At 39.9% G+C, this 25837-nt stretch overlaps 1 protein-coding gene across 5 annotated transcripts in view; it reads left to right on the top strand.

Moving 5' to 3' along the window:
* The first annotated feature begins 1841 nt into the window (after positions 1-1841).
* The window catches only part of RNF38 (ring finger protein 38), a 112849-nt gene continuing 88853 nt past the window's right edge, over positions 1842-25837 (top strand). For 3 of the 5 annotated variants that reach the window (XM_031450038.2, XM_031450037.2, XM_031450036.2), the window contains exon 1: positions 1842-1937. The gene's annotated coding sequence lies outside the window, so the exon portion shown is untranslated. Of the gene's footprint in view, positions 1938-12986; positions 13158-25837 lie in introns of those variants that run through there. The other 2 variants (XM_031450035.2, XM_064490314.1) reach the window with 1 other exon arrangement.

Below are 25837 nucleotides of genomic sequence, written 5' to 3'. Positions count from 1 at the left end.
GTCCCAGCCAGTAATATGTTATCTGTCTCCTCTGTGACCAGAAATTCAAGGATTCAGGAACTACTAGGTCCCTTGGCCAATTATAATCTTTTTTTTTAATTGAAGTATAGTCAGTTACAATGTGTCAGGCCAATTATAATCTTAATGTCTTCCCAGTCCACTTTCCCCCAACCTGCTCCACCTGGTGAAATCCTACTCATCCTTAAGTTCTTAACTTCTAAGACTATATCTCATCGGCCTCCAAGGAGATTGTAAACGCTTTGAAGGCCTGGACTGTATCTTTATCATTGTACCCCCAACGGCTAGCATTGCTCACGACTGTATAAATGAAAAGATCACACACCTAGTTAAGTGTCACGGTGGAATTTGAAATGTCTGTTGACAAGGGTTTATCCACACTTCTCACTCAAGGGGTCAGCCTATCACTGTAGCACTGTGCCTTGTCAAGTTGTAGCTCTCTGCTCAGTCCCCAGTTGGCAGCTGCATGTGGGGAAAGGCTAAGGATAATACTTTATTGAAATGATTTAATTGTACCCTCACAGACATGGCTGTACTTAGAGACACTCCTAGTACATGATTGAGTTTGTTTTGCTCCTCTATGGCTTTGATATTAGAGTTAGAGAAACATGAAAGGAAAATGGGTTCAATAACTAACATCAATCCAAGGAGAGGAGGGTGGCCAAGGGGGTCATGAATCTGCAGAATTCTTCTCTCATAGGAAAACTGTCAGCATAGCTCAATAGCATTTCCGCACCTCACAGTCTTTCCCTCTGTCGGGACTAGGCCCAGCCGGGTTGGATGGTTTCCTGTAAGTCTTTTAACAACAAGGGCGTTTAAGTAAGAAAGAGGAAGAGAAAGTCAGAGAAAGGGGCGAGGGGCCAAGGCTGAGCCAGGCTGGCTTCTGTTCATAATTCAAGATGGGTCTCTGGACTCAGAGAAGGCAGCACATCTCCATCTCTTTCGTTTCTGCTTCTGCTACCCACTCTGGGTCCGCGGGGATTGATTAACTACTGAGGTACAGCCCAAGAAGGGAAGGGAGTTTCTTTCCTAAGTGTCTGAAAAGGAAAAACTTTGAGGGAGAGGGAGGAGGAGAGGAGACTGTGGCCCCAGTGTGGGGAGAGGTGGAGGAAGGAGGCCGAGGCGGCACAACCCATGGAATGGGAGCCCGTGGGCGGGCGCGCTGGCGGGCAGCGGCTACCCTGGCCAAGCCCTCCGTACATTCGCGGGCGCCAACACAGGCGCCAGAGGTAGCCGCGCAGCGGACCCCAGGAGCAGCCGGGCCTGGGTCGCACGAGGCCTCGCCCCGGAGGCCCGGGGCGGAGCCCCAGGGGCGGGCCGGGGGCGGAGCAGCCCCCAGAGCTGGGCTCTCCCGGCGGACGGCCCTCAGCCTCCACGCCTGTGCGAGCGGCAGCAGCAGAGGATGCCCCACCGCGCCGCCCGCCCAGCCCGGGAACCACGGCTGGCCGAGGAACCCGCCGCCCATTGGCGGCGGCGGCTCGGCGTCCCCGCCCTCTCGGCGTCCCCGCCCCCTCCGCCGCCGCCGCCGCTTCCCGGCTCCGCCTCCTTCCCCTCCGGGAGCCGCCTCCGTCGCCGCCACCGCCACTGCCGCTGCCGGCCGGGGCCCAGCCAGCCCCCGCCGCGCCGGAGTCGAGTCGCAGCCGGAGCCGCTGCCCGCGGCCCCGCCATGAGCGGAAGCGCCGCCGCCGCGGTCGCCGCCGCCGCCGCTTCAGCAGCTGCGGCCGCCGCGCACTTCCAGCCTCAGTCGTCGTCTCCCAGGCCGGGCCCCGCCGAGCTCGGGCCCCCGCGCCGCCCGCGCCCCCCACCGCCGCCGCCCCGGCCCGAGCCCGCTGCCGCCGGTCGCCTCAGCCCTCAGGGCCACGGGCCTCTCCGAGCGGGCGCCCAGGGTGGCGGCGCCTGCAGCCGAACGCCGGGAGCAGGTACGGGGTCCAGGGAGCGGGCCAGGCGGGGAGGGGCGTGGGTTGGTCCCGGGGTGGGGGGGCCCGGAGGCGTGTGGTCCTGCCGCCCGGCCCCACGGAGGGGGTGGAGCGTTGTCCGGGTCAGCTTTGTCCGGCCCCGGAGCCCCTGTGAGCTCTGCGTCCCCGCCGCGCCGAGCGGCTCACAAAGCGTTTTCCCACCGGGTGGGTAACCCCCTCCCCTAGGGTGGGCAGGGCAGGACCTCTCTAGGTCTCCGCTGGGCGGAGGCTTATGGGGGGAAGTGACTTGCCCAAGGTCACATAGCCGGCGAGAGTCGTAGCCTGCCTGGGACCCAGGGTCACTCTGGGCCGGCGCGAGCCCCGAGCAGGGGAGTCTGGGAGGAGGAAGCGCCCCCAGCCCGGGAGAACCGAGGGAGATTGATCGCGGAGAAGCGGGCGCTAGGCCCCGGTACCAGGCACGCCCACCCTGCGCGTTTTGGGCTGGCTTAGGAGAAAGAATCTCCTGCAGGCTGGGACCGAGGAGCGGGGGCTGCTTTGGGGGCGCAGTGGTGTCCTTGGGAGCCGATTTGGGGAACTGCAGGGGGAGAGACTCCTGTGAGGTTGTACTCTCTAGGAAGAGGGCTTTCTTGAGTGAGTGGGTCAGAGCTTTGGAAACTTCTCATCGCGGGGACCATTTCATCTCTGCCAGGCCACCTTCCTCACCACTGCACAGACTAAACCAATCCAGCTGGAATTAGTGTAAAGGAGGCCTGTCTGCTTTTGTGGAGACGCACCCGTAAGGTGTCTTTTTCACGAAATGGCCCGAGTTTCGTTCACGCCCCAAACAAGTGGCTCTAGTAGAGGCATTTCTGCCACAGAAGACCGAAGGAGGTTTTCCCAGGTAGTCTGGACCTGTCACACTTGAGGACCCTCCAGAGAAAGAACAGCTATCCCAGACGTGAAGGGGGAAGGAAGTAAGAGGATTGGGACCCGCCTGCTTGGCGTGTAATAGGGCCATGTACCGCATGGTGTTCCCTTTTTTCTTTTGGGTGGGTGATTGGGTGGGTTGTTTTCACTGTGGATGCATCTTGGAAAGGGACTTGCGGTTCTAGAGGCCAGAGAGAGAGAGAGAGCGCAGAGTTTTAGGCAATGAAGAGGGCCCTGTGGAGCTAGAAAACAAGCTGTAGAATTAGGGGAAAGGAGAGGATATTTAGTCATTTTGGGGGAAGGAAGACGAAAGGGTTGCTGAAGGGAGGGGGACAGTGTCTAGTGTAGGGAAAAAAATTGGGCTGTTCCAATGAGGGAGCCAAAGGTAATGAATTTGAAAGGAGTCTGTTAGAGGTAGATGGTATCTTACAAGGTTGAGTAAAAGGTATTGGTCTGCAATCACTTCATACTCTTTGAGTAGAGACAGTTGTAAGCACTTTGAAGATAAATGTTTTTGCTCGGTACTCCCCACCCCCATTCTCTCTTCCATTCTAAGGCTGTGGGTTCGTAGTATTGTCTTGGAAGTAAGGCTTGACAAAAGAGGGAAGGGAAAGACTAATTAGCAAATGCATTAATTAGGGCCCTTTGTCCTAGATGGTTCCATGTTTAAGCCAGCTGTTTGCTTGTTGCCCTCCCATACCTCAGCTTTCCAGCTGTGGCGGCTGTTGGCAGGGTTCTTTGGGAGGAAGTGCCTTGATTCAGACAAGATGGATTAAATTTTATTAAAAAACTGAGAAACATATATTTGAGAGATATATATCTATATATATATATATATAAAAGCATGAGAACTTACCTGTCAAAGACTTAAAATCAAGGAAATGCAAACCAAAACATCAATGAGATGCCATTTCACACTCACCAGATTGGCAAAAATTTAATGTTGTGATAACCAAGTGTTAGTAAGGTTTTGGGGAAATCACCTTTTGTATACTGCTAGTGGGAATGTAAATGGATGCCACCACTTTGGAGAGTAGTATAGTGATGTCTAGTTGAAGGAGGGCAAACTAAACCTATGTACCTAAAATGTCCATTTCTGGCTATATACTCTAAGAAATCTTTGCACACTTGTCTAAGAAAATAAGTACAAAAGTTCAAGAATATTCATTGCTGCTTAAATGTCCACCAACAGGGGAATACATAAATTGTTAGACAGTTCCACACAATGGAATATTACAGCATTGTGAAAAATAAACTATAGCCACATGCATTAAAATGGAATCTTACAAATATAATATGGAGTAGGGGAGAAAGTAACAGAAGAGAATGTTTCTACTTGCATAAAATCATAAAAGGTGCAAAATAATATTGTCTGTATCTGTGTACATACATAGTAATAGTATAAAAACATGCATGGTAACAACTAACACCGGATTCAGAGTAGTGGTTATCTCTGCCAAGAGCAGGTGAGGAATGGGATTGGTCAGGGGTACACAAAGGGCTTTAATTACATCTAGTATTCTGTTATTAAAAAAAAAACTGAATCAGATAATTGCAGATGAAGATTTGCTTCTTTTGGATGTGGGGTACAGAGATATTCATTATATTATTTTAAATATTTTTCAGATGTTTGAAATATTTCTCACATGTAAAAAAATTTCTTGTTTACAAAGCCCAGGGTTTTTAGTCCCATAATAATGAAACTAGCTACAGGCTCCAGCCTAGCACAGCCTGTTAAGCATGCAGGCTGGTGATCCTTTTCTCACCCCTTTCTGACCTGCAAAGCCTAGTTTTGTGATGGATGACTTTTATTTTGGAACAGCTGATAGGCGTGGAGGATTTCCCAGTCTTTCTAAACTTCTAGTGGACCCAGGTCAGCAGTTTAAGCTTTGTCAAAATATAAGTGCTCCAGGACATTCTGATCTATCAGATACAGGGAGGGACCCAGAAATCTGATTCTGAGCAAGTTCCCCAATAGATTATGATGCACACTAACTGAGAACTACTGCCTTAGGTTTCTTATGACTCTGGGCTGTGTTCCTTTGCCCAGCCTAGCCCCCAGGCTGCCTTCTGTTGTCCCTCCTGCATGACTGGGACTAATTTGGACCCATGTGATATTTAGCTTTTTTGTAGGGCGTAAAAGAATGGTAGAGTTGGAAGCCATTGAATGTTAAGCCCTTCATAATCCAGTTTGTCTATTCCTCTTATTTTCATGCAGGTAGCTAAGGGGCCCACCATCGACGAGGGTTGTTTATCAGGTTTTATAAACCTTAACCACTTGTCAGTATATATGGTTTTAATAGTTAGAACAGAAGCAAAGAAATGTCTGACTGAGAAGGAAAACTAGCAAATTGGAGAAAGTAAACCCCCAGAAGTAAATGCATGTGATCATACCTTTCTCTGCAGATGTTAGTGATTGTTTTAGTGTTTTAGCTTAGAACATGTATTTGAAGTTCAGCTATTTGAACCTGTAGTCAAAGATTAGGGGCTTTAGAAACTACTGATTATCCTTCTAGGTGGAAGAGTTTTCTTCTCCCAAATTTGCTAGTTTTCCTTCTCTGCTAGACCTTTTTTGCTCTTGTCCTAATTGAATGAATTTATATTAACAAATGTGAGGATTTCTGATAATGAAATTTGTGAAATGCCTGTTTGTCTTTGGTGAGGTTCTTTTGGAAACCTACTTGGAGGTGTAGTGTTGCCCCAGGTACATTATTGCAGGGCTGCTATATAGCTTGCATCCAGCACAAGGGCACTTGTTTTGGTTAGCAAGTGGGAGTGGAAATCCATTTTGTGCCCCAGTTACCAAGATGAACACCTTGTGTGAAAGAAAATGTGTCCCCTTAGAAGGGGCACCCCTTTTTCATCCTCACAAAGGTGCTCTATGAAATAGCACGGCCCTGCGACTTTGGAACTGTTGGTCCTGCTGTAACCTGACCATACTCACCATAGGCTCTGCCAAGAGAGATGGTTTGTGCTGGGCCTGGGGCTCCCAAAGAGTTATCTCCACGTGAACTTTTCATGGGAAGGGACCTACCCCTGGCTTTTCATCACCATGCTCGGTTGAACCGAAGAGTTCAGCTCAAAATTGTAAAATTTGTTATCGAGCTAGAGAAGTATATACAGACTAAACAGTTTGAAAAAATACCGTTATTTCTGAAAAGAAGAGAGAAATCATTAAAAAGATGAGCATCTGGCAAGTGAAGGAGAGAAAGTAGCTGTGCACCACATTTGCTCTTGCATTTGTACAGTGCTCACTTTGAGGGGGAATACGATATTATTTTTCTCTCCCTATTTCCCCCTACATCAGCATTCCTGAATTTCTTAAGACCTGAGGCTTTTTAGCCAATTTTGAAAATATTTACCCATTTGTATTTTCCATTAAGTGGTTGTTTATGCTTCCTGCTGTTTCATTTTTTTTCTTGGAGAGAGGAAGGGGGAGTGCTGAACCAAGGACAAGGCTGGACTTCCTACTGCTTTTGCAAATAATGGCAGTGTGTTTTACAGAACAGTTGTCATGGAAGAGTGCTGTTCTGCGGGCTCAAGGGAGAGATACAATTTGAAGTGGTTTCTGTTGGATTTTTTTTATTATTATTTTTAAACATGATTGAGGGTGATGGGTAGAGAGTTCCATTGTGTTTTTGCTACTGTCTTGAAGGAGTTTTTTTTGAAGAAAACATACGTAAACAAAAGCTGAGAATGTTTAATGAAAATGGTTGTGCCTACACAAGGAGAATAAATAGTTCTTACCTATAGGCCTTACCCAAAGCAGTTTCATAGTGTTTTTTTTTTTTTTCCTGTTCTGTTTAAATGGATATTAGTGCTATTCTACAGACTGCTTAGAACGAACAGTTAACCAGAGTGTTGTTGGGCAAGTGGAGGAGATTGATGGGATTATACTAGGGTTTATCAGTAGCTTCCTCCAGCTGTGATATGGAGAGCTGTCACTGCATTGTCCGCTTTTGTGAGAGAGATTTGTGGAGAGATTGTGAGTTTTGATATAACCTTCTGACCTTGATGAAAGAAGGGAAGTAGTGGTAAGAGAAGAAATACCTAAGTGGAAGAGAGAGCAGCAAGCAATTAAGTCCTAGGACATTTTGTAGGGCTTCCAGGATGTTCCTTGAGTTGAGAGTTACCTGTCTGTGTTCTGCTTCAGCACCTTTGATTTCAGTGTTTGTAGATGCTGCTCACTGATCTTCAGTTGAAACTTGTTTCACTGTCACAGAGCTGGAAAGTGAGCAGTTTTGGAGATAAGACTGAAGTAGCAGGGTATGGTAAAACAAGCATTCATTTCATAATCACTTTTGCAACTAGGAGGTGGGACTCTCATAATTAACAAAAAGTATTTTTGGTGGGAGGGTATAGCTCCAGTGGTAGAGCACACGCTTAGCATGCATGAGGTCCTGGGTTCAATCCACAGTACCTCCTCTAGGAATAAATAAATAGACCTAATTACCTCCCCCCACATAAACAAACAAACAAACAAAATGTGCTTTTCAGTTGGCTTTTACGCTATCCTATTTTTAAAAAAATTTTAATAGATTTGTCTTCCTGTGCAGATTTTTGTTGATGTCTCAATACGTATTTGAGTGAGCACCTATTGCTGGTAATATCAGTACTAACGCTGATTCATTGGGGTGATAGCTTCACTGTCCAAGACTTCATTACCTGCAGTACTGAGCGCAGTACAGAGGATGATGCTTCAGCTACTGCTTTCTCTTCTGCCTATTTTAATTCTTCCTTTTGCTCCCTGGCCTTCTGGGCTTGGTGGTGATCTGCCCATCTGTCAGGATAGGCCCTGTCCCTTCCTCTCCTTGTGGGAGGGGTGCAGAGGCTCTGCTGAACCTTTGGCCTGGGCTCCCACAAGTAAAACCCCTTGAACAATATTGAGCCAGACCCGAGGGCCACCAGCGTGGCCCCATCTTCTCTTCCTTCGTTGCTGTCTGTGTTGCCACCACCCACCCTTTGCTGTGGAGCCTGGAAGGCGCCCCCCTCACCCCCAATCATACAAAGAGGCTTTGTGCTCTGAGGATGTTCTAAAGGCGGGATCACTGTAATTATAATTCCCTAAGCACAACCAAGTAATGGGGGAAGGCAGGGTAAAGATGGTATCCAAGTACTTGTTGGTAGGGAGAAGTCAGGCGGGGATTAGAAATCATCTGGAGACAGTACCAAAATGGATAATGGAGTGTTGTTGGTAATGCTGACTGGAACGTGTTTAAGTGAATACATTTCAGGGTTTTAAATTCTAATACTTGCAAGATACGTGAAGCTTTAAAAAGCACAAGACAGCTGAAACTTTTTTTTTCTAGTCTAAAATTGTAACTGCAAAGTACTTTAGAAGAAGGTATGTAGAAATCCAGGCCTACTTTGTTTAGCCAGAATGATTGCCCAAGAAAGCCAAATACATAATTTGCTTACTATCTAGGAGGTGTTCTTACTAATCTGTTTCTTTTTTGTTTGTTTTTTTTTTGTTTTATGTTTCTAAAAGTTAGCACTGACTGACATTTTGGGAAGCTGATTTTCCCCTGCCACCACTAGGAAAAAATCAATTTACCTGAAAATATGTGCTTAATAAATTTATATCAACCATCTTGTCATGCTGTGCTTCTAAGCTCTGTTGGCAATCAATCTTCGAGTGAACACTTTTTTTTTTAACTATGTTAACTATTAGTATAGTACTCCTACTAGTGTCTCAAACAAAATTTTTTCCTCTCCTCTTCTCCCCCCACCTCTCCCCTCCCCTCCCCTTCCCTTCTTTCTTTTCTTTTCAGAAATGCACCAAGCAATTGACTGCAAAGGTTATCTTTAGACTTTAGGATAGTGGACTCCAATTGTCCTCACTCAAGGTGAGGGGAAAGGAGTCCTTTTTGTTGCATTTAGCACTGATATCTGTGGTTGATGAAGCAGCCAGGTAGATAGTATATACGCCACGGAAACCTACAGCTACTGTGAGCTGACCCTTCCTCTACTTGTTGGAGTCAGGTCAGGAGTTGTACCTTTATTTTTGTTGTCTAGCGTGATTTTTTTTTCCTGTTTGAAATCAACCTTTTTTATTGACGAGTAAAATTGTGTATATTTATAAAGTGTGCAATGTGATGGTTTGATATTTGTATACCTAGTGAAATGAAGACCACTATCAGGTTAATTAATACATGCATCACCTCACAGTTACTTTTTTTTATGAGAATGCTTAAGATCTATTCTCAGCAAATTTTGAGAAACAGCAAGTACAATATTATTAGCTATAGTCACCGTGCTGTACGTGAGAGCCTCAGAACTTATTTATCTTATAACTGAAAGCTTGTGCCCTTTGACCAACATCTCATTTCCTCCACTCCCCAGACCCTGGTAACCACCGTTCTAGTCTGTTTCTATGAGTTTGACTTTTTAAATTAAAAGAATTTTTTCTTTTTCGAGTCTGCGTATAAATGAGATATACACAGTATTTGTCTTTCTCTATTTGGCTTATTTCACTTAACATTATGTTCTCCAGTTTCATCCATGTTGTCACAAACGGCAGGATTTCCTTCTTATGGTTGAATAGTATCACACTGTGTGAATATACGATGACGTCTTCATCCATTCATTCATCAGACACTGAGGTTCTTTAGCTTAGCTCTTGTGAGTAATGCTGCAGTGAACATCGGAGTGCAGATATCTTGAGGAAATCTACCTTAAATTTATCTTCACATAAGAATATGGGGAAAGGGGGTGGGAAGGGATAAATTTCGGAGTTTGAGATTTACAGATGTTAGCCACTGTATATAAAAATAGATTTTAAAAAGTTTCTTCTGTATAGCACAGGGAACTGTGTTCAATACCTTATAATAGCCTTTAATGAAAGCAATATGAAAATGAATATATGTATGCATATACATGACTGGGACATTGTGCTGTGCATCAGAAATTGATACATTGTAATTGACTATAGTTCAACAAAAATAAAATAAAACAAGAGCACACTGGTAAGAATCATTAAGTATTTAAAAAGTTATTAGAACACATAAATCTCTTTAACGTGTTATGATTTCACTTATTCTGCTACTGTTTTGTCTCATAAACGTGAGTGCAATAAAATTCTAAAATTCAGGGGAAAAAAATAATACTGGGGAGTCCATTACAAAGATATTGCCCAAGTAATCCTTGAAAGACTGTACCAATTTGACAGCTAAGTTTTTAGGAGATTTTAAAATATGCAAGGATCCATTTTATCTGCTTTTAATGAAGTCAGGTTGATTCCCGTCCCCCTCCCCCACACTGTTTTAGGCAAATGTATTGATCAGCAGTGACATACGTTTTAGCTTAATTATGAACTGTTATTTGGCAACTTTGTTTGCTTCATTTATCATTTCTTTTCAAGATTAACCTCTGTTTACTTCACAGCTCTCTGGAGGCCAGTAAAAGTAATGATAAAACATTTTGAATGCCTACTATGTACCATACACAGTGAAGGTTTCAGATATGATTCAGATATGCAACAGTTTAGCAGTAGACTCCTGCAGTGTTAGCTGAATGAGTGAATTTTGGGGTCTGCTAACCCCTAATAGGAGGGCAGAAAACATCAAAATTGCACTAATGGTAGTGATATTATATAACCATTTATAATTAACATTGCTGAAGCACAGATCTAATCAGATCAAAAGTTTAAGTGGCTGCCTTCTAAGTAAAAGAAACATTTTTTGGTCTGGCATTCAAGGCCAGCATAATTGAATCTTCATTATTCCAGTCTCTACTATTCTTCATGAATATTCTCCAGGGAATTAGAATGCCCTGTTGTCCTTATGTGCATCACTTCTTTCACCTCTGCTCTGTTGACTGTTACTTGAGCTTGGAATGCCTGTCTTCCTTCAGTTTTTCCAAATCCTACTTATTTTTTAATGTCTAGATAATAATGGTCACTTATTGTGCGCTGATTATGTGCAAGGCTCTGTTCTAAGTGGATTAATTCATTTACTTTTCACTACAGCCCTCTAAGATTGATGCTATTATTATCCCTTATTGTGCAGATGAAGAAACTGGAGCATAGAGAGGTTAAGTTACTTACTAGAGATGATGCAGTTATTAAGAGTGTTATCTAGGATATGAACCCAAGTAGTCTTATTCCAGTGTCTGTATTTTTAGCCAACGTGCTTTACTGCATCTCACTTTATAGATAGCCTAAGCAAACATAGCAGTTGGTTTTGGTAACATAAGGTTGAACTAAAGAGATTTCAGTGTTCAATTTTACCTTCTGTCTTCCTGAGAAATACACCTTTTTTTTTTTTAAGTTCTGAATTTTTGTGTTAGGATTATTTAATTGATTTTCTTTTTAGTCATTCATTACTTCTTCATGTAATAAGAAGTAGGAGTACCTGCATCAGAGTGGGTTCACTTCAGATCAGATATATTTAAATTGCTTCTTAGAAAATCTCCCATGTTCTATGATTCTGAACATTGGTCTTAACTGAGTGCTTATTTGAACACTTAAGCAGATACAAACAGAACTTCCCCTGGAAAAATTTGGTCCCACTCAGAGGAGCTTATGAATCCTACGTTTCTGTGGGTATGAAAATCCCTTTTCCCAAAATTAGCACAGGAATGGATGTTAGACTTCTTTTTAGCCTTCTTAATTTCCATAATAAACTATGATTTGTCACAAGCTAAAGCATAAACATATCCCTTTATTTAGCAGCATAGAATATGGATATTTCAGGCATCACTTTGAGAGTCTCGTGCTGTGTTGATGTTGTCTGACCCAGTAGATTATTTGAGGAAGATAATGTAACATAGAGGTTCCCAAAAGAACTACTTCAAACTTGGTTGGAATGCTTGTTAAAAATTCTCTGTCTTTAGGTGGCCTAAAGTTGGAATCTGAGTTTGAGTAGATTTTTCTCAAGCACTTTTAGTATTTCTAATATTTTGTCCATGTTGCAGGCTTAATAGGCATTTGTGGGCCAACCATTTAGAAAATGTTCAATGGGAAAATAGGATTCTAAGGTCAAAACCAGGTACAGTAATAGACTTTTGGAACATGGTCTTTTTTTTTTTAAGTTGTGCACTGCCAACTCAATCTTTTTCTTCTGCTTTGTTTATGGATACCTGTAAAGGAAAAATGAGTTTTCCGTCTTTCAAATTACTAAGCAAAATGAGAGTTAATTCATAGGAGGAAGATGGTCTTTCCATTCAGGCAGGATGAAAGCTGATTAAATCCGGATAACTCAGGAATTTCCACCCATTTACTGGTTTGCATTTCTTTGAGAACTTTAGCTTCAGAACATGTCTAAGAGTTACAGTATTTTGGGGGCTCTAATTGAAGACATTATTATTACTGTCTTTACTATATATGAAGAATATGAATCATGAACTTTTGTGATCTAATTATCCAATGTTTCTATTAAAAACTGTGCATGTATTATTGAAATATATAACAGGAATTACTATTCCATGATAATTTTGAGCTTTAATTTTGAATAAAAGCTACCATTTTGTGCTTAAAAACAACAATGGCAATAAATCCAAAACGCAACAAAGGCAACAGGTCAAAAGATTTGCTTTCTTAAAGTGAATTTGTGTGCAGTTCATGAAGTTATTTATTTCGCTGTTGAAATCAAAACTAAAGTCAGAATTTGACTGCAGAATGTTTAGATAATTCTGTATATATTTTGAGTCTAACTATTGGTAGAATAAAATCTTTTAAAAAATGAACGCTGCCTCAATTGACTTAAGTGGTTTTAACATAAATAATTCTGTGGTGTGGGGGTAGAAATCAAACTAGTTTTACCATACCAAAATCTTTTTATAGCACTTTTGAGATGTAAACATGTTTCCTTTTGAAATCAAATTATTTGATAGAATAGTTATATTATTTTTCCTGATGCTATGTAATTAAAAATCCAAGACCCAAATTTAAGTCTTGATTAAAACTTTCTTTCTATAGAAGAAAAGATAGCAAATTGAAAAGGGGCTTTAGAAATTATGATTCTGAGATTACTTTAAGAAGGGAGAGGCAAGTCAGATTGGGTTTGGGCCCCACAGAATTTACCGTGCTAGTTCCTGGGTCAGGAAAGCTCGGAATTGAGGGGGCTGTGCTGCACTGGGGCGGGGCATAAGCTTGGTAGGAACTAGAAGTGAAACTGGAAGTGCCTTAAAAAAGCAGATCTTTGTATTAGCCCGAGTCAGGCTGCAATGAGCAGTTGAGACAGTATGATTCTCAAGCACAAACGTGAATGTAGTTACCCTGGCAGATTTCCTGAGAAAGTCAACATGTTTGCCTGTGACCCAGGACAGACCTGAAACTCAGTGGAGGAACACGGGAGAAGAGCAAAGGAAGAGGCTGAGGTAAGGGCTTTAGGGTGCAAGTTTTAAAATAAGATTTCTGAGCCTTAGAGGGAGGCAGCGGGGAGTTAAACATGAAATTCCGGGGACATTTTCCCTTCCCCATAAGCTATGTAGAGGTGGAGGCTGCAGCATGGAAGTGGAGGGTTGATACACTTGTAGATGTTGATAAAGGTATCCTTGTTAAAGTGGAAAAGGTGTATCTCAGTGGTTTGTTTTAAAATGGATTCCTGTTACAATATTAGTGATACAAACAAAGGTTAGCTAGTCTTATATAATTTTATTATGCCTGGGGTTAAAATTGGAGTTCACTTATTTTAAAAGAAAAATGAGAACTTATGATATAACATTGACACCTAAGAGCAATACATTTCCAGAGTAGTTTAATGGTAGTTATGAGCTATCTGTCACGCACCAAAGATGACACTGCTAACATGCTCTGCCTAACTAGGGCATGCAGTGATGATGTTTTTCCCACAGGAGTGATAGATTTAAGTGCAGAGAGGATAAAAACCATTGCTCTTTCTGCTGGCCTCCCCCCTTCCCATCCCCAAAGCCAGTCACAGATACTCTGTGGGCAGGTAGGTGCAGGTAATATGTATTGGGGTTAGGTTTACAGCTCAGAGCTAGACTGGCATTTCACAGTTTACTTCTGTGTCACCCTGGGATGTAGTTAAAAAGCAGATTTCTAGCTAGGGCACAGGTGATGGAGAAGTGGCCCTCAAACTTTGAGGCTGCATAATAGGGGAGGGCTGGTTAAAAGGAAGATTACTGGGCCCCACCTCCTGAGCTTTTGATTCACTTCACGGCGGTGTGTGTGTGTGTGTGTGTGTGTGTGTGTGTGTGTGTGTGTGTGTGTGTGTGTGTGTGTGTGTGTGTGTGTGTGTGTGTGTGTGTGTGTGTGTGTGTGTGTGTGTGTGTGTGTGTGTGTGTGTGTGCTTTTAAACAGATTCCTAGGTGATGCTAATACAGCTGGAGGGGGAGGGGATATTTTGAGAGCCACTGAGATAGAATATAAATAACCCAGAGGCGACTCAAACCATTCATCTTGGTTTCTTGAGTGTTATTTTATAACTGAACTGAAAGTGGTGAAGAAAAAAAAAGGTTACAAGAAGTAATAGAGTAATTAATACTGTTCATGTTAAGCAAATAACACTTCACAATTCTATATAGTTTATTGTGGTGAGTGTGTGTCAATGACAAACCCCATCAAATGATGATAATAAAGGTGATTACTTCTGGAGAAGGATTGAGGATTATGGAGGATGGGATTTTAGCTTTCTATGTAAGGTTTTAGCTTTTACTGAAGATACTGTTCTTCTATTTATATAATTAATTTTATAAAAAGATAGGGGAAATCTGGGCCAGATACCCTCCGCTTACTTCTCCAGACCTGTCTTTGACCCCTTTTTCTCCTGGCTATTTACCCCAAAGAAAGAGTTCGCAGGTCTTCTGGCTTCTGTTTGGTTCAGCCTTAAGAGGAGAGTGAAGGGAAGGAGGAGGGTGAGGTCAGCATGTTTATCCCCTCTCCTCTCAGGGTAGCATGTGTTATCTTACCTGGATTCTGGTGCTCTCTTGTCCTGATTTTTTTGGGGGCCAGAGCAGTAATTGTTCTGCTATTGCTAGTCCTGGTTCCCGTTCATCCCTGTGGTTTCTGTAGGCCTCACCTCCCAATTTTGTAATTATTCCTTTCCTAAATAAAGCCCCTTCAGATTATTCTGAGTTTCCCATCTCTTCACTGTGAGGACAATGACTGATGGACTCTCCATTCTTGTTCCTCTCTTTATTGTAATCCCAGAGGTAGTGACAGTACTATTTTGGTATGGGTATCTTTCCAGACATTTTCTATACATGCTTGGCTCTTTAATTAATCAATCACAAGGGATCACATTGTACTTCCTATTCTCTATGTTGGTGGATTTTTTTTTTTTAAACATACTATACTGTGACCATCTTTCTACATTGGTATACTCCATCTCATTCTTAAAAACTCTGCAATATTCCATTTTATTTGATAATGGATTACCTCAATTTAACCAGTTCCTTATTTAGTTAACATGACATTTTAAATCATACTGAATTTCCATTAATGCTTAGATCTGTTTCTGCACTCTGTTCTATTGATCTGTCTCAGAATTCTGGCACCAGTATTGCACATTTCACTTGTTGTAGTTTTGTATGGATAAATGCATGGTAGGGCAGCTCCTTGTAGTTATTTTGGAAGGAGACTTGGCTTTCATAACATGCTTTTTTTCCATTTCCAGATATATTTTTTAAAAAGTTTTTGTCAGGATTATTACAAAAATCCCAGTGATACACAGATTGGAAAAGCATTATATTTATTAAGTTGGAAATAATCAATCTTTTCACACTATTGAGTCTTTTCATCTATTAACATGATTTCTTTCCACTTGCTCTTTTTATGCGCTGTAGTATGTACCTTAGCAGAATTTTGTAATTTAATTCACCTGATGTCAGTTCCATAATATTTTACATTTTTCTTGCTTTTGACACTGGGATGTTTTTCATCATACTTTTTGAGCTTTGCTGATGTTAGGAAAAAACTGTTGATTTTTATGTATTTAAAAACCTGCCTGTTTGCTGAGTTCTTTTAGTTATTTTAATAATTTTTTTATAGATTTTTCCTGGGTATTCCAGTTGGACAGCTTTATTATTGGCAAATGTTGCTAATTTAGACTCCTTTTCAATATTTTCCTCTGTTATTTTTTTCTTGTTTTATCGGCTAGACTACAACATCCAGAAAAATGTCATATACTTGACTATAGTCAAATGAGGCTGCCTCAGGTATGCATCACTGTTTTTCTTCACTGAAGTGTGCTTCATTGTGAGGTTGGCTGTGTGGGTCTGAAACGTCACAAATTAAAGAAGCAGTATTTTTATTTATAAAGTGCTTTTCTTAGAAAGGATGTTTGTCAAAAGTCTTCCAACCCAGTTATCTACCCTTAGAGATTATGTCTCTTTGACCTATTTATGTGCTGAGGTACATTAATCAATTTTTAGTAAGGAATTATCCCTGAATTTTTGTAATGAATCTTACAGTACTAGATTGATTTGTTAGTATATAGGGCTTTGGTATGTCCCAAATTACAAAATTGTAGGAGAAAAGGCCTGTAATTTTCCTTCCTTGTGCCGTCCTTGATACCAGGATTTTGGTAGCATGAAAAAATAGTCTTTTTGGGAGGATGAGGCAGTAACCATTTCTGTTTTGTTTTTTGGCTTATTCCATTCAGTTTTCAGTTGGGGAGTGTGTGGGGGAAGTAGTTAATTTTGGTGAATTTTTTTTTTTAAGAAAATTATATCATTTTCTGGCTTTAAAAAAGTATAAGTGAGTTCATTGTGTTATGTTTAAAAATTTTCTTTGAAAATATGATTTTATGAGCTTTCTTATTCTTAATAAACTGTATTTTATTCTGTTCTGATTGGATTAAAATCTCTCTTTTGTCCTATTACCTGTAAAATCTATAAAATAGGTATAATGAAAGTTAGCTAATGTATATGCCTATGACATAGTAAGCAATCAAATGATGGTTGCTATTATTTAAAAAAAAGATTGTCTTTTATTCTTGGATTTATTATTTCTATATTTTTGTAAAATGATTCAGGAATTTCTTTTCTTACCTTTATTATTTTTGTATGCCTTAAAGTTTTTTAATGTATGCATTTATTATCTTCTGATTACAAAAATGCACATGGCAAAAAATTCAAACATTACAGAAATATGTGTAAGAGAAAATAAAAGTCCCTTTACTTGAATTCTTCAGAGATCACTGAGAACAGGTTGGTGTGTATACTCGTCTGTGTGTGTGTGTTTTACTGTGCACACACATACATGTATATGTGTAAATTTATAAAAAATGGATCATACTGTATATAGTGTTTTGAAACTTGCTTTGTTTCCATTTTATATCTTGGATCTCTCAAGTTAGTACTTAATAGATCTAGTTATTCTTTGCTGGAACCTTTATTGGATGTATGATATACATATAAAACATGCACGTCTTGTAAGTTTTCAGCTTTAAATCATCACAGTGTGAATACACTTTTGTCAATTCGTAGGTCAAGAAGTATGATATTACAGGTACCCCAAACACCTCCCATTGTGCCCCTCACCTCATTCTTTTATAAAATTCAACAGCTTTATTGAGATATAACTCACATATCAGATAGTTCACCCATACAAAGTGTACAATTCAATGACTTTTGTTATTTTTGTATATTCACAGTTGTACAACTCTCACCACTGTCTAATTTCAGAATCTTTTCATTGCCTGGAAAAGAAACCCTGTACCCAGTACCCATTGGCAGTTACTCTCCATTCCTCCCACCTTAAGCCTAGGAAATGACTATCTACTTTCTTTTTCTATAGATTTGCCTATTCTGGACCTTTTATACAAGTGGAATTATATAATATATAGTCTTTTATGATTGGTTTCTTCCACTTGGCATAGTATTTTCAGGTTCATCCATGTTGTAACATATATCAACACTTTGTTCCTTTTCATAAACAAATAATATTCAGTTTGTATATACTGCATTTTATTTTTCCCTCTAGCAGTTGATGGACATTTGGGTTGCATCCTCTTTTGGACCTTTATGAATAATGCTGTGATAAACATTTGTGTACTAGATTTTGCATGGACCTATGTTTACATTTCTTTTAGATATGCACACACACACCTAAGAGTGGAATTACTAGGTTAAATTATAACTATGCCTACCCTTTTGATGAACTGCTAAACTTTTCCAAACTGTTTGCACCATTTCATTTTACGTTTCCACCAGCAATGTATCAGAGTCCTAATTTCTGCACATTCTCATCAGTACCTGTTTTTATCTGTCTTTTTGATTCTAGCCATCCTCCAGGGGGTACATCGGTAGTTCATTGCAGTTTTGATTTGTATTTCCCTAGTGGTTAACAGTATTGAGCATCTTTTCATATATTATTGGTCCATGTAGATTTTAAAAAGCCCTTTAAATTTTCTCTAATTGTCAGAGGCAGAGCTAAATAGTATCTTTTGTATCCTTGTAATTATTATTTTTTATTTTTTTTAACATTTTTTATTGATTTATAATCATTTTACAATGTTGTGTCAAATTCCAGTGTTCAGCACAATTTTACAGTTATTCATGGACATATACACACTCATTGTCACATTTTTTTCTCTGTCAGTTATCATAACATTTTGTGTATATTTCCCTGTGCTATACAGTGTAGTCTATTCTACAATTTTGAAATCCCAGTCTATCCCTTCCCACCCTCCACCCCCCTGGTAACCACAAGTCTGTATTCTCTGTCTGTGAGTCTATTTCTGTCCTTTATTTATGCTTTGTTTTTGTTTGTTTGTTTGTTTTTGTTTTTGTTTTTTAGATTCCACATATGAGCGATCTCATATGGTATTTTTCTTTCTCTTTCTGGCTTACTTTACTTAGAATGACATTCTCCAGGAGCATCCATGTTGCTGCAAATGGCATTATGTTGTCGGTTTTTATGGCTGAGTAGTATTCCATTATATAAATATACCACATCTTCTTTATCCAGTCACCTGTTGATGGACATTTAGGCTGTTTCCATGTTTTGGCTATTGTAAATAGTGCTGCTATGAACATTGGGGTGCAGGTGTCATCCTGAAGTAGATTTCCTTCTGGATACAAGCCCAGGAGTGGGATTCCTGGGTCATATGGTAAGTCTATTCCTAGTCTTTTGAGGAATCTCCACACTGTTTTCCATAGTGGCTGCACCAAACTGCATTCCCACCAGCAGTGTAGGAGGGTTCCCCTTTCTCCACAGCCTCTCCAGCATTTGTCATTTGTGGATTTTTGAATGACGGCCATTCTGACTGGTGTGAGGTGATACCTCATTGTAGTTTTGATTTGCATTTCTCTGATAATTAGTGATATTGAGCATTTTTTCATGTGCTTTTTGATCATTTGTATGTCTTCCTTGGAGAATTGCTTGTTTAGGTCTTCTGCCCATTTTTGGATTGGGTTGTTTATTTTTTTCTTATTGAGTCGTATGAGCTGCTTATATATTCTGGAGATCAAGCCTTTGTCGGTTTCACTTGCAAAAATTTTCTCCCATTCCGTAGGTTTTCTTCTTGTTTTATTTCTGGTTTCCTTTGCTGTGCAGAAGCTTGTAAGTTTCATTAGGTCCCATTTGTTTCTTCTTGCTTTTATTTCTTCTAGGAGAAAATTTTTGAAATGTATGTCAGATAATGTTTTGCCTATGTTTTCCTCTAGGAGGTTTATTGTATCTTGTCTTATGTTTAAGTCTTTAATCCATTTTGAGTTGATTTTTGTATATGGTGTAAGGGAGTGTTCTAGCTTCATTGTTTTACATGCTGCTGTCCAGTTTTCCCAACACCATTTGCTGAAGAGACTGTCTTTATTCCAATGTATATTCTTGCCTCCTTTGTCAAAGATGAGTTGACCAAAAGTTTGTGGGTTCATTTCTGGGCTCTCTATTCTGTTCCATTGGTCTATATGTCTGTTTTGGTACCAATACCATGCTGTCTTGATGACTGTAGCTCTATAGTATTGTCTGAAGTCTGGGAGAGTTATTCCTCCAGCCTCTTTCTTTCTCTTCAGTAACGCTTTGGCAATTCTAGGTCTTTGATGGTTCCATATGAATTTTATTATGATTTTTTCTAGTTCTGTGAAATATGTCCTGGGTAATTGGATAGGGATTGCATTAAATCTGTAGATTGCCTTGGGCAGTGTGACCATTTTAACAATATTGATTCTTCCAATCCAAGAGCATGGAATATCTTTCCATTTTTTAAAGTCTTCTTTAATTTCCTTCATCAATGGTTTATAGTTTTCTGTGTATAATTCTTTCACCTCCTTGGTTAGATTTATTCCCAGATATTTTATTACTTTGGGTGCTATTTTAAAGGGGATTGTTTCTTTACTTCCTTGTAATTTTTAGATAAGCATTTCAGTACATCTGTACTTCTCCATTCTCTTTTTTCTTTGTAAATATTATCTATAGTTTTATTTATTTGTCATTTTTATATGTTACATATTTTCTTTTTAGAATGATTTTTTTTTTAATGGAGGTACTGGGAATTGAGCCCAGGACCCAGCACACGCTCTACCATTGAGCTATACCCATCTTCTTAGATTGATTTTTTAAAAATGTTTTCCTGCAATTATGTAGCCAAATTTACAGTAGTTATTTAGATTTATCTGTATTTTAAATTGTTTTGCTGTTGCCTTCCATTCCTAGCTATACAATAAATGTACATCAGTTCATTGGGTGAGTACTGTGAATTAATTTGTTGGATGAGTACTGTAGTTTCCAGGATCCATATTTTCACAGATTCTGTATAGGATTACATGAGTTGATGATCTATATGACTGATAAACCTGGTTTAAACATTTAAAAGATATGATTAAGGTTTGCATTTCATTGACATAATCCAGAGCTTTGCTTGCTCTTAATTCATCAAGAGTTTCAGGGTAGTGTTTTTCAGTCACCCTTCCTGGGAGAGCAGCCTGAGTTAGGGATTTTGCAGAGAAAAATGATACAGTCTGTTTCTTCACAATCAGGGAGATGAATAGGGAAACCAGATGGACAGACTGGAGAGTGTAGTTCCGTTATTTGGAAGAATAAGCTAATCTCAGAGCATCATACCTACTTGTCTTTGTTCAAATATAATATGTACATATCTTCATATATGTGTGAGTCAGTACCGTCATTCCTCCATTACTCCTTCTCTGAGTTGTTTCAAATAATTTTTGCCCAGTATAATTTGCCTTACCCCAAAGTTCATATTGAAAACAATTGATAATGAAATCTAAATGGAAATACTTCTTGAAGAGCCTCTGGGTTATGGCCCCCAGGGTGATACTGTTGTGAGTTTTCCAGGGCCTGGGGGCTAGTATTCAATTTCATGGGCCCAGAAACTGGACTTTTTTTTTCTGCATATCTATAGGCAATCAGATTCACACTGTCTAGATAACAGGAGACTTGTATCCAAATTGAAAGTACAAGTTTATTAATTTGTAACATGGAAAGTCTTTTCTAATCACTTAAATGCAACAAGTAAATATGTCTGCTGTGTACCAGGTCACTTACTGGATATACGGTAGTGAACAAGAACAGGTTAAAACCTCTGCTCTTATGATGAAGCTTACATTCCAGTGATGTAAGACAGACGATAACTGATAAATATATAAGATGTCATAAATATGGTAAGTACTAAGAAGAAAAATACAGCAGGGTAGGGAAAGATGAGCAAAGAATGAAAGGAGCGGGTGCTATTTAAACCCATCAGCCAAAGAAGGCCTCTTTGGTGTGGTGACATGTGAGCTGAGACCTGAAGGAAGTGAGGATCAAACTGTAGGTGGAGAAGCCCTGAGGCAGAGGGGTGCTTGCTGTCTTCAAGAGGCAGGAGGGAATTCTGAGTGGCTCAAGGAGGAGAGTAGCAGGAAGTAGGGTGATGACCTTCTTGGCCATTATAAAGATTTTGTTTATGACTTTTGTTCTGAATGAGATGTGATCACTGAGCAGAAGAATGATGATAGGATGTGACTTACCTTACAATTCTCTGGCTTCCCTTTCATTTTTTCTGCACAGCAGCCAAGAGAGCTTTTAAAAGAATGGATCATATGGCTACTTAAAACCATTCATTGGTTTCCTGTTGCACTTGAACTTATCCAGTTTTTCCTTTCCCTCTCATAAGCTGTTTTTCCTGCATAGACTGTTCACTGTGCCCTTTGAGTGCTCAGTTCCTACTCCTCCATTAGCATTCAGCTTTCCTTGGCCTCCCTGTCTAGGGAGGTTCTGCTTCTCTGCTGTCTCATTACACTGTTTTTTCTTCATAACCCTTAACTAAATTTACAATTACTCATTTATGGGTTTCCATATGTGGCCCTATGCTTGTCCCACTGTGTCTGGCAGGACAGATGAGTCTGTCCTTTAGCAGAAGAGTTTGGTCTTGATTGTAACTGATCACAAAGAAAGTGAATCAGAAGAGGCTGCAGATAATTTTTCACTTTGTCTTGAGTGAGTTCCCAGAAGCCCATTCTCCTTTGACTTCCCTTCCTTTTCTATAACCTTTTTTTTTTTTTTTTTTGGCCAGGAGCAGGGCAATCTTTGACAGCTTGTGTTCAAGCCTGGATTAGCTACTTCCTGGCTTCATCTAGTAAGGTGGCTTTGATCATCATATTCTTCAAAACTGAACATTTATAGGACAGACCAAGACCTCTCTCTTATTTAGCCGTCTCTCCTAATATAACTTTGGTATGTTATCCCAGTGAACGTTCTCCTAACCAGGAGTTTGGCATGGGAAGAATGACTCTTGTGTTCACCATCATGATGTACCCAGTGCTTATATAATGCCTGGCACTTAGTAGCTGCTCCGTATGAAATATGCACAGAATGGAATTAGAGCAAAAGCAGGTAGCTCATCTTGTGAGAATTTCATGTGGGTGATGGGGGATTTCATGAAAAAAAATCTCTTTCTCTTAGTGGTATATGCCTCTAGTATCCAGAATATTTGTGCCTGTTCCCCTCTTCTCCCATCTCTCATCTGGGAAAGCTGGACATAACGAGTGGTCTCAGAAACTGTTTCTCATTGCTGATGGCGACCTTCTGGTGGCCCTTTGTTTCTTTATACTTGTTTATCCCTCTGGTTACACTAGTTGCTTCTCCCAGTCCATTACGTGTTCCTGGGCCTAGGAAAAGCCTGTTTTCTACCACTGTGTTTTGATTTCTTCACTCTCTGAATCAACCCTGTTCTTGTGGTGGGGGTAGTGTGGGGCAGGCACTTGCACCCACGTATTTTGTTGTCACTCCATTTGCATTTACTCCAGTATGTATATGTGTATGTGATAGCTTGACTAAACCAATAGAGATAAAAGTTCTTTTTTTTTCTGCCTCTAAATTTACTATTTGGTTGCTTAAATTTTGGGCTAGGTTAGTTTCTTCCTTCTTATGGTCACTTATGCTAGAGAAGTAAACCATCAATTTTGCAAAAAGCAAAACCTATTCCTTCTCCTTCCTTCCTTCCGATATATATAATTATTTATTTTGAGGTAGCATTGGTTTATAACATTATGTTTCATGTGTGCAACATTGTATGTCTAATAATGTATGCACTACAGCATGCTTACCACCAAAAATTGTTTGTATCCATCATCATATAGTTGATCCTCTTTACCCATTCCACCCTCCACCAGCGCCTTCACCTCTGCTAATCACTAACAACACCCTATTTTTAATACTCTCCACTACCTTCTTTGTTTGTCAGACACCTGTATGGAGTTGTGGAGAAGGTGTGCTTATATCAAATAATTGTGCTGTGCCTATAAATGGGAGAATTGGAATTTCTAATGTGTTTATTGGTCATTAATGTCTTTAATCCTCAAATTGTTTTATAGGCAGTTTATCAGGAACTTAATAAACCACAAGAAAAATGTTTTTTTTAAAATACATTTGTGATCTTTAATTAGAAGCACTGATACTGGCCCTGAGTATAGTTTTCAGATATTAAGAGGTATGATTTTGGTGAATGAATTGAATTTCTCTGCCTTTTAAGTTAAAAAAAATTTTTTTTTGCATCAAGATAAGAATTTTTCCTCTAAAGTATTACACAGCGATAGTCTAAAAATACATAGGTGTAAAACAGCATTTGTGCTGTGTTACCACTGTGAAGAATCTTGTGTTCACAGATTTCCTGAATAAATAATTCTTTCTCTGTTTTTCTTTTGGAAGAACACCGATATCAGTTGAAACTCATTCTTAGCATTTTACATGGTAGTAGAAGATGAATAGGAAAATAAAAATTTCAAAGATCTACATGCCTTTAAAGTGAAAAATATATAATCATTAGTGGTGGTGGAGGGAAAGGATTTCTGTATAAGCAACATACAGTATTTAGGGTTAATGTTTTATGCATTCTGTATGTAATGGAATGTGGAGTATGTACACATACTCTCTAATACACACATATACACACTTTCTTTTTCTCTCTTTCTCTTGCATCCAAGGTGTTAAACATTAAATAATTCTTCAGTGTTGAAAACTCTAAGGGGATTGATGATCACAGCTTATAAAATCATGATAATGGATTTATTCTCAAAATATTAAATATTCAAAGTACCAGATGAGGACAATATTGCATCCCTGATGTTTGACAAAAAGGTTTTATTTTTGAATGAATAAAAGGGATTAATATCTTAATACAATTAGTAAATTTAACCCTAAGAGGAGATAGTACTAATTGAGATGAAGTAATTTCAGGGTAGGTTTTTGCAAGTTTGTGGTTGCTAGAAGGTTCTTTACCTTAGGGACTCCCCCATCATGTCTCCACCCCTTCCTCCTTTTCAGTGTATGGCCATGGAGGGCAATCTTGCTTTCTTAAAAAATATCTTGGAGGGGAGGGTATAGCTCAGCTCAGTGGTAGAGTGCATGCCTAACATGCATGAGGTCCTGGTTTCAATCCCCAGTACCTCCATTAAAAATAAATAAATAAACCTAATTACCCCCCCCAAAAAAAACAAACAAAAAATATCTTGATGCTCTATGATTAAGAGACAGAATTGGTGATATGTTGGTGGGAAGATACAGTAGACTTAGTATATATAATGGACTTGTCTCCCAATCTTGTGACTGGGGAACTCTAGTTTCTCAAGATTACCACTGTTTTGAAGTTCTGCATACCAGAAAGGTTGGTGTGTGAAGAGAGCAAACTTTTGTGTGTGTATGTGGAGGTAATTAGGTTTATTTATTTATTTATTTGAAAGGAGATACTAGGAGTTGAACCCAGGACCTCGTGCATGGCAAGTGTGCAGTCTGCCACTGAGCTATACCATCCCACCCACCTCTCTAATCCCCCAGAGCAAACTTGTTGTTGGGCATTCTGCAGCCAGCAGTGAGCTAGCTGTCTTGCCTCCACAGCCTGAAAACTTTGTATTACTGATAGTGACTCTGATCCTTTTGATACAGCTGTAGATCTTCTCTCTTAACACATACATGTGTTATTTTGAACAAAGACTTTTAAACTATTTAAATATTACTGTCTATGCCCATTTGCAGACTATCAAAATTTCATGGTGTGAGCATAATTCTGTTGAAAGGATAGATGCATGCCGTTCTCTTATAACTCAGTAGAAAAAAGTTAAAAAATAAAAGATGAATTGCCAAATGAATGGTTTAAATTCAGAGAGAGTCTTTTTAAAGCATGTCCTACTCTAAACTATTACCTGAATGCAGAATGTGTGGTTCTGTGAGAGAGTTATAGCTTATGTTTGGTTTAAATAGGACTGAGTCCTGAGTCAGGTGCCTCCATGTTCTGGAAGAAAGCGAGCACCTGTGATAAAGCTAGTCCTACCTTAACACAAGTTCATCTAGCAGAAATCAGATTTCTGGGTTCTGTTGTCTTATTCCTAGAAGCACTAGTGTGCTTGAACTTAAAGAATTTTGGTAAAGTTTGGTTCCCTTAGTGGTTTTGTCATCTTGTACCTTATTGTATGATAATCTTGGAGGCTGTGAGTGTTAATGTAAGTAGTGCAAAAAGCACTTGGACTAGAAACCAGCAGTTCTGAAATATTAGTATCTTTTCTGCCACTAAATAACCCTGTGACTGCAGATGAATCACTTCATCTTCCTGGAGTTTACTCATCTATAAAACAGGGAGATTGAATTCTTATCACTAAGG

This window comes from Camelus dromedarius, chromosome 10, assembly GCF_036321535.1.
Source record: "Camelus dromedarius isolate mCamDro1 chromosome 10, mCamDro1.pat, whole genome shotgun sequence".
Classification (NCBI taxonomy): domain Eukaryota; kingdom Metazoa; phylum Chordata; class Mammalia; order Artiodactyla; family Camelidae; genus Camelus; species Camelus dromedarius.
The sequence above is the reverse complement of the archived record's forward strand: the minus strand, read 5'-3'. Positions and strand labels throughout refer to the sequence as shown.